This window comes from Poecilia mexicana, unplaced genomic scaffold (assembly GCF_051168715.1).
Source record: "Poecilia mexicana isolate PSO_F unplaced genomic scaffold, ASM5116871v1 scaffold_4, whole genome shotgun sequence".
Taxonomy (NCBI): Eukaryota; Metazoa; Chordata; class Actinopteri; order Cyprinodontiformes; family Poeciliidae; genus Poecilia; species Poecilia mexicana.
The window spans coordinates 23,362,005-23,373,013 of NW_028263373.1; positions in this window are offsets into that span (position 1 = coordinate 23,362,005).

An 11,009-nucleotide genomic window follows, 5' to 3' on the forward strand; every position below is an offset into this window, starting at 1 on the left:
CTCATTCTTGTTGCCGATCACCTCCGATCCTGTCTAAAATTTCACAAAACATGTACAAAGGGTTTTTTCTACAGTTATGATGGTAGTTATAAGTAGTCCAGTGTGTTTCACTACATTTGAGGTAAGACTTAATATCAATAACTCTGTTAGCATTGCATTTGACGCTGTAATACTAAATAACATCTTTATAATTGTTACTACTAGTTTCAATTTACTTGAGGTAAAAGTTAATATTAATGACACTGTAGTGACACTTAATGACTTTGTCATAACTGTTGTAACTTGTTTCACTTGACTTGAGGTAAAAGTTAATATTAATGACACTGTAGTGACATTTAATAACTTTGTCATAACTGTTGTTACTTGTTTCACTTGACTTGAGGTAATAGTTAATATTAATGACACCGTAGTGACACTTAATGACTTTGTCATAACTGTTGTAACTTGTTTCACTTTACTTGAGGTAATAGTTAATATTAATGACACCGTAGTGACACTTAATGACTTTGTCATAACTGTTACTTGTTTCACTTTACTTGAGGTAATAGTTAATATTAATGACACTGTAATGACACTTAATGACTTTGTCATAACTGTTACTTGTTTCACTTTACTTGAGGTAATAGTTAATATTAATGACACCGTAGTGACACTTAATGACTTTCATAACTGTTGTTACTTGTTTCACTTTACATGAGGTAATAGTTAATATTAATGACACCGTAGTGACACTTAATGACTTTGTCATAACTGTTACTTGTTTCACTTTACTTGAGGTAATAGGTAATATTAATGACACTGTAATGACACTTAATGACTTTGTCATAACTGTTGTTACTTATTTCACTTTACTTGAGGTAATAGTTAATATTAATGACACCGTAGTGACACTTAATGACTGTCAACTTGTTACTTGTTTCACTTTACTTGAGGTAATACTTAATATTAATGACACCGTAGTGACACTTAATGACTGTCATAACTTGTTACTCGTTTCACTTTACTTGAGGTAATAGTTAATATTAATGACACCGTAGTGACACTTAATGACTGTTATAACTGTTGTTACTTGTTTCACTTGACTTGAAGTAATAGTTAATATTAATGACACTTATTGACTTTGTCATAATTGTTACTTGTTTCACTTTAATTGAGGTAATAGTTAATGACACTTATTGACTTTGTCATAACTGTTACTTGTTTCACTTTACTTGAGGTAATAGTTATTAATGACACTGTGATGACACTTAATAACTTTGTAATAACTGTTACTTGTTTCACTTTACTTGAGGTAATAGTTAATATTAATGACACTGTAATGACACTTAATGACTTTGTCATAACTGTTGTTACTTGTTTCACTTTACTTGAGGTAATAGTTAATATTAATGACACTGTAATGACACTTAATGACTTTGTCATAACTGTTACTTGTTTCACTTTACTTGAGGTAATAGTTAATATTAATGACACCGTAGTGACACTTAATGACTTTCATAACTGTTGTTACTTGTTTCACTTTACTTGAAGTAATAGTTAATATTAATGACACTTAATGACTTTGTCATAACTGTTGTTACTTGTTTCACTTTACTTGAGGTAATAGTTAATATTAATGACACCGTAGTGACACTTAATGACTTTGTCATAACTGTTGTTACTTGTTTCACTTTACTTGAGGTAATAGTTAATATTAATGACACTTAATGACTGTCATAACTGTTGTTACTTGTTTCACTTTACTTGAGGTAATAGTTAATATTAATTACACTTAATGACTTTGTCATAACTGTTGTTACTTGTTTCACTTTACTTGAGGTAATAGTTAATATTAATGACACCGTAGTGACACTTAATGACTGTCATAACTTGTTACTTGTTTCACTTTACTTGAGGTAATAGTTAATATTAATGACACAGTAGTGACACTTAATGACTTTGTCATAACTGTTGTTACTTGTTTCACTTTACTTGAGGTAATAGTTAATATTAATGACACCGTAGTGACACTTAATAACTTTGTCATAACTGTTGTTACTTGTTTCACTTTACTTGAGGTAATAGTTAATATTAATGACACCGTAGTGACACTTAATGACTGTTATAACTGTTGTTACTTGTTTCACTTGACTTGAAGTAATAGTTAATATTAATGACACTTATTGACTTTGTCATAACTGTTACTTATCTCACTTTAATTGAGGTAATAGTTAATGACACTTATTGACTTTGTCATAACTTGTTACTTGTTTCACTTTACTTGAGGTAATAGTTAATATTAATGACACCGTAGTGACACTTAATGACTTTGTCATAACTGTTGTTACTTGTTTCACTTTACTTGAGGTAATAGTTAATATTAATGACACTGTAATGACACTTAATGACTTTGTCATAACTGTTACTTGTTTCACTTTACTTGAGGTAATAGTTAAAATTAATGACACCGTAGTGACACTTAATGACTGTCAACTTGTTACTTGTTTCACTTTACTTGAAGTAATAGTTAATATTAATGACACCGTAGTGACACTTAATGACTGTCATAACTTGTTACTCGTTTCACTTTACTTGAGGTAATAGTTAATATTAATGACACCGTAGTGACACTTAATGACTGTTATAACTGTTGTTACTTGTTTCACTTGACTTGAAGTAATAGTTAATATTAATGACACTTATTGACTTTGTCATAATTGTTACTTGTTTCACTTTAATTGAGGTAATAGTTAATGACACTTATTGACTTCGTCATAACTGTTACTTGTTTCACTTTACTTGAGGTAATAGTTATTAATGACACTGTGATGACACTTAATGACTTCGTCATAACTGTTACTTGTTTCACTTTACTTGAGGTAATAGTTAATATTAATGACACTGTAATGACACTTAATGACTTTGTCATAACTGTTGTTACTTGTTTCACTTTACTTGAGGTAATAGTTAATATTAATGACACTGTAATGACACTTAATGACTTTGTCATAACTGTTACTTGTTTCACTTTACTTGAGGTAATAGTTAATATTAATGACACCATAGTGACACTTAATGACTTTCATAACTGTTGTTACTTGTTTCACTTTACTTGAGGTAATAGTTAATATTAATGACACTTAATGACTTTGTCATAACTGTTGTTACTTGTTTCACTTTACTTGAGGTAATAGTTAATATTAATGACACCGTAGTGACACTTAATGACTTTCATAACTGTTGTTACTTGTTTCACTTTACTTGAGGTAATAGTTAATATTAATGACACTTAATGACTTTGTCATAACTGTTGTTACTTGTTTCACTTTACTTGAGGTAATAGTTAATATTAATGACACCGTAGTGACACTTAATAACTTTGTCATAACTGTTGTTACTTGTTTCACTTTACTTGAGGTAATAGTTAATATTAATGACACCGTAGTGACACTTAATGACTTTGTCATAACTGTTGTTACTTGTTTCACTTTACTTGAGGTAATAGTTAATATTAATGACACTTAATGACTGTCATAACTGTTGTTACTTGTTTCACTTTACTTGAGGTAATAGTTAATATTAATGACACTTAATGACTTTGTCATAACTGTTGTTACTTGTTTCACTTTACTTGAGGTAATAGTTAATATTAATGACACCGTAGTGACACTTAATGACTGTCATAACTTGTTACTTGTTTCACTTTACTTGAGGTAATAGTTAATATTAATGACACAGTAGTGACACTTAATGACTTTGTCATAACTGTTGTTACTTGTTTCACTTTACTTGAGGTAATAGTTAATATTAATGACACCGTAGTGACACTTAATAACTTTGTCATAACTGTTGTTACTTGTTTCACTTTACTTGAGGTAATAGTTAATATTAATGACACCGTAGTGACACTTAATGACTTTGTCATAACTGTTGTTACTTGTTTCACTTTACTTGAGGTAATAGTTAATATTAATGACACCTAATGACTGTCATAACTGTTGTTACTTGTTTCACTTTACTTGAGGTAATAGTTAATATTAATGACACTTAATGACTTTGTCATAACTGTTGTTACTTGTTTCACTTTACTTGAGGTAATAGTTAATATTAATGACACCGTAGTGACACTTAATGACTGTCATAACTTGTTACTTGTTTCACTTTACTTGAGGTAATAGTTAATATTAATGACACAGTAGTGACACTTAATGACTTTGTCATAACTGTTGTTACTTGTTTCACTTTACTTGAGGTAATAGTTAATATTAATGACACCGTAGTGACACTTAATAACTTTGTCATAACTGTTGTTACTTGTTTCACTTTACTTGAGGTAATAGTTAATATTAATGACACCGTAGTGACACTTAATGACTGTTATAACTGTTGTTACTTGTTTCACTTGACTTGAAGTAATAGTTAATATTAATGACACTTATTGACTTTGTCATAACTGTTACTTATCTCACTTTAATTGAGGTAATAGTTAATGACACTTATTGACTTTGTCATAACTTGTTACTTGTTTCACTTTACTTGAGGTAATAGTTAATATTAATGACACCGTAGTGACACTTAATGACTTTGTCATAACTGTTGTTACTTGTTTCACTTTACTTGAGGTAATAGTTAATATTAATGACACTTAATGACTTTGTCATAACTGTTGTTACTTGTTTCACTTTACTTGAGGTAATAGTTAATATTAATGACACCGTAGTGACACTTAATGACTTTCATAACTGTTGTTACTTGTTTCACTTTACTTGAGGTAATAGTTAATATTAATGACACTTAATGACTTTGTAATAACTGTTGTTACTTGTTTCACTTTACTTGAGGTAATAGTTAATATTAATGACACCGTAGTGACACTTAATAACTTTGTCATAACTGTTGTTACTTGTTTCACTTTACTTGAGGTAATAGTTAATATTAATGACACCGTAGTGACACTTAATGACTTTGTCATAACTGTTACTTGTTTCACTTTACTTGAGGTAATAGGTAATATTAATGACACTGTAATGACACTTAATGACTTTGTCATAACTGTTGTTACTTGTTTCACTTTACTTGAGGTAATAGTTAATATTAATGACACCGTAGTGACACTTAATGACTGTCATAACTTCTTACCTGTTTCACTTTACTTGAGGTAATAGTTAATATTAATGACACCGTAGTGACACTTAATGACTGTCATAACTTGTTACTCGTTTCACTTTACTTGAGGTAATAGTTAATATTAATGACACCGTAGTGACACTTAGTGACTGTTATAACTGTTGTTACTTGTTTCACTTGACTTGAAGTAATAGTTAATATTAATGACACTTATTGACTTTGTCATAACTGTTACTTGTTTCACTTTAATTGAGGTAATAGTTAATGACACTTATTGACTTTGTCATAACTGTTACTTGTTTCACTTTACTTGAGGTAATAGTTAATATTAATGACACCATAGTGACACTTAATGACTTTCATAACTGTTGTTACTTGTTTCACTTTACTTGAGGTAATAGTTAATATTAATGACACTTAATGACTTTGTCATAACTGTTGTTACTTGTTTCACTTTACTTGAGGTAATAGTTAATATTAATGACACCGTAGTGACACTTAATGACTTTCATAACTGTTGTTACTTGTTTCACTTTACTTGAGGTAATAGTTAATATTAATGACACTTAATGACTTTGTCATAACTGTTGTTACTTGTTTCACTTTACTTGAGGTAATAGTTAATATTAATGACACCGTAGTGACACTTAATAACTTTGTCATAACTGTTGTTACTTGTTTCACTTTACTTGAGGTAATAGTTAATATTAATGACACCGTAGTGACACTTAATGACTTTGTCATAACTGTTGTTACTTGTTTCACTTTACTTGAGGTAATAGTTAATATTAATGACACTTAATGACTTTGTCATAACTGTTGTTACTTGTTTCACTTTACTTGAGGTAATAGTTAATATTAATGACACCGTAGTGACACTTAATGACTGTCATAACTTGTTACTTGTTTCACTTTACTTGAGGTAATAGTTAATATTAATGACACAGTAGTGACACTTAATGACTTTGTCATAACTGTTGTTACTTGTTTCACTTTACTTGAGGTAATAGTTAATATTAATGACACCGTAGTGACACTTAATAACTTTGTCATAACTGTTGTTACTTGTTTCACTTTACTTGAGGTAATAGTTAATATTAATGACACCGTAGTGACACTTAATGACTTTGTCATAACTGTTGTTACTTGTTTCACTTTACTTGAGGTAATAGTTAATATTAATGACACCTAATGACTGTCATAACTGTTGTTACTTGTTTCACTTTACTTGAGGTAATAGTTAATATTAATGACACTTAATGACTTTGTCATAACTGTTGTTACTTGTTTCACTTTACTTGAGGTAATAGTTAATATTAATGACACCGTAGTGACACTTAATGACTGTCATAACTTGTTACTTGTTTCACTTTACTTGAGGTAATAGTTAATATTAATGACACAGTAGTGACACTTAATGACTTTGTCATAACTGTTGTTACTTGTTTCACTTTACTTGAGGTAATAGTTAATATTAATGACACCGTAGTGACACTTAATAACTTTGTCATAACTGTTGTTACTTGTTTCACTTTACTTGAGGTAATAGTTAATATTAATGACACCGTAGTGACACTTAATGACTGTTATAACTGTTGTTACTTGTTTCACTTGACTTGAAGTAATAGTTAATATTAATGACACTTATTGACTTTGTCATAACTGTTACTTATCTCACTTTAATTGAGGTAATAGTTAATGACACTTATTGACTTTGTCATAACTTGTTACTTGTTTCACTTTACTTGAGGTAATAGTTAATATTAATGACACCGTAGTGACACTTAATGACTTTGTCATAACTGTTGTTACTTGTTTCACTTTACTTGAGGTAATAGTTAATATTAATGACACTTAATGACTTTGTCATAACTGTTGTTACTTGTTTCACTTTACTTGAGGTAATAGTTAATATTAATGACACCGTAGTGACACTTAATGACTTTCATAACTGTTGTTACTTGTTTCACTTTACTTGAGGTAATAGTTAATATTAATGACACTTAATGACTTTGTAATAACTGTTGTTACTTGTTTCACTTTACTTGAGGTAATAGTTAATATTAATGACACCGTAGTGACACTTAATAACTTTGTCATAACTGTTGTTACTTGTTTCACTTTACTTGAGGTAATAGTTAATATTAATGACACCGTAGTGACACTTAATGACTTTGTCATAACTGTTACTTGTTTCACTTTACTTGAGGTAATAGGTAATATTAATGACACTGTAATGACACTTAATGACTTTGTCATAACTGTTGTTACTTGTTTCACTTTACTTGAGGTAATAGTTAATATTAATGACACCGTAGTGACACTTAATGACTGTCATAACTTCTTACCTGTTTCACTTTACTTGAGGTAATAGTTAATATTAATGACACCGTAGTGACACTTAATGACTGTCATAACTTGTTACTCGTTTCACTTTACTTGAGGTAATAGTTAATATTAATGACACCGTAGTGACACTTAGTGACTGTTATAACTGTTGTTACTTGTTTCACTTGACTTGAAGTAATAGTTAATATTAATGACACTTATTGACTTTGTCATAACTGTTACTTGTTTCACTTTAATTGAGGTAATAGTTAATGACACTTATTGACTTTGTCATAACTGTTACTTGTTTCACTTTACTTGAGGTAATAGTTATTAATGACACTGTGATGACACTTAATGACTTTGTCATAACTGTTACTTGTTTCACTTTACTTGAGGTAATAGTTAATATTAATGACACTGTAATGACACTTAATGACTTTGTCATAACTGTTACTTGTTTCACTTTACTTGAGGTAATAGTTAATATTAATGACACTTAATGACTTTCAGAACTGTTGTTACTTGTTTCACTTTACTTGAGGTAATAGTTAATATTAATGACACTTAATGACTTTGTCATAACTGTTGTTACTTGTTTCACTTTACTTGAGGTAATAGTTAATATTAATGACACCGTAGTGACACTTAATAACTTTGTCATAACTGTTGTTACTTGTTTCACTTTACTTGAGGTAATAGTTAATATTAATGACACCGTAGTGACACTTAATGACTTTGTCATAACTGTTGTTACTTGTTTCACTTTACTTGAGGTAATAGTTAATATTAATGACACTTAATGACTGTCATAACTGTTGTTACTTGTTTCACTTTACTTGAGGTAATAGTTAATATTAATGACACTTAATGACTTTGTCATAACTGTTGTTACTTGTTTCACTTTACTTGAGGTAATAGTTAATATTAATGACACCGTAGTGACACTTAATGACTGTCATAACTTGTTACTTGTTTCACTTTACTTGAGGTAATAGTTAATATTAATGACACAGTAGTGACACTTAATGACTTTGTCATAACTGCTGTTACTTGTTTCACTTTACTTGAGGTAATAGTTAATATTAATGACACCGTAGTGACACTTAATAACTTTGTCATAACTGTTGTTACTTGTTTCACTTTACTTGAGGTAATAGTTAATATTAATGACACCGTAGTGACACTTAATGACTGTTATAACTGTTGTTACTTGTTTCACTTGACTTGAAGTAATAGTTAATATTAATGACACTTATTGACTTTGTCATAACTGTTACTTATCTCACTTTAATTGAGGTAATAGTTAATGACACTTATTGACTTTGTCATAACTTGTTACTTGTTTCACTTTACTTGAGGTAATAGTTAATATTAATGACACCGTAGTGACACTTAATGACTTTGTCATAACTGTTGTTACTTGTTTAACTTTACTTGAGGTAATAGTTAATATTAATGACACTGTAATGACACTTAATGACTTTGTCATAACTGTTACTTGTTTCACTTTACTTGAGGTAATAGTTAAAATTAATGACACCGTAGTGACACTTAATGACTTTCATAACTGTTGTTACTTGTTTCACTTTACTTGAGGTAATAGTTAATATTAATGACACTTAATGACTTTGTCATAACTGTTGTTACTTGTTTCACTTTACTTGAGGTAATAGTTAATATTAATGACACCGTAGTGACACTTAATGACTTTCATAACTGTTGTTACTTGTTTCACTTTACTTGAGGTAATAGTTAATATTAATGACACTTAATGACTTTGTAATAACTGTTGTTACTTGTTTCACTTTACTTGAGGTAATAGTTAATATTAATGACACCGTAGTGACACTTAATAACTTTGTCATAACTGTTGTTACTTGTTTCACTTTACTTGAGGTAATAGTTAATATTAATGACACCGTAGTGACACTTAATGACTTTGTCATAACTGTTACTTGTTTCACTTTACTTGAGGTAATAGGTAATATTAATGACACTGTAATGACACTTAATGACTTTGTCATAACTGTTGTTACTTGTTTCACTTTACTTGAGGTAATAGTTAATATTAATGACACCGTAGTGACACTTAATGACTGTCATAACTTGTTACCTGTTTCACTTTACTTGAGGTAATAGTTAATATTAATGACACCGTAGTGACACTTAATGACTGTCATAACTTGTTACTCGTTTCACTTTACTTGAGGTAATAGTTAATATTAATGACACCGTAGTGACACTTAGTGACTGTTATAACTGTTGTTACTTGTTTCACTTGACTTGAAGTAATAGTTAATATTAATGACACTTATTGACTTTGTCATAACTGTTACTTGTTTCACTTTAATTGAGGTAATAGTTAATGACACTTATTGACTTTGTCATAACTGTTACTTGTTTCACTTTACTTGAGGTAATAGTTATTAATGACACTGTGATGACACTTAATGACTTTGTCATAACTGTTACTTGTTTCACTTTACTTGAGGTAATAGTTAATATTAATGACACTGTAATGACACTTAATGACTTTGTCATAACTGTTACTTGTTTCACTTTACTTGAGGTAATAGTTATTAATGACACCGTAGTGACACTTAATGACTTTCAGAACTGTTGTTACTTGTTTCACTTTACTTGAGGTAATAGTTAATATTAATGACACTTAATGACTTTGTCATAACTGTTGTTACTTGTTTCACTTTACTTGAGGTAATAGTTAATATTAATGACACCGTAGTGACACTTAATGACTGTCATAACTGTTGTTACTTGTTTCACTTTACTTGAGGTAATAGTTAATATTAATGACACCGCAGTGACACTTAATGACTTTGTCATAACTGTTACTTGTTTCACTTTACTTGAGGTAATAGGTAATATTAATGACACTGTAATGACACTTAATGACTTTGTCATAACTGTTGTTACTTGTTTCACTTTACTTGAGGTAATAGTTAATATTAATGACACCGTAGTGACACTTAATGACTGTCATAACTTGTTACTTGTTTCACTTTACTTGAGGTAATAGTTAATATTAATGACACCGTAGTGACACTTAATGACTGTCATAACTTGTTACTCGTTTCACTTTACTTGAGGTAATAGTTAATATTAATGACACCGTAGTGACACTTAATGACTGTTATAACTGTTGTTACTTGTTTCACTTGACTTGAAGTAATAGTTAATATTAATGACACTTATTGACTTTGTCATAACTGTTACTTGTTTCACTTTAATTGAGGTAATAGTTAATGACACTTATTGACTTTGTCATAACTGTTACTTGTTTCACTTTACTTGAGGTAATAGTTATTAATGACACTGTGATGACACTTAATGACTTTGTCATAACTGTTACTTGTTTCACTTTACTTGAGGTAATAGTTAATATTAATGACACTGTAATGACACTTAATGACTTTGTCATAACTGTTACTTGTTTCACTTTACTTGAGGTAATAGTTAATATTAATGACACTTAATGACTTTCATAACTGTTGTTACTTGTTTCACTTTACTTGAGGTAATAGTTAATATTAATGACACTTAATGACTTTGTC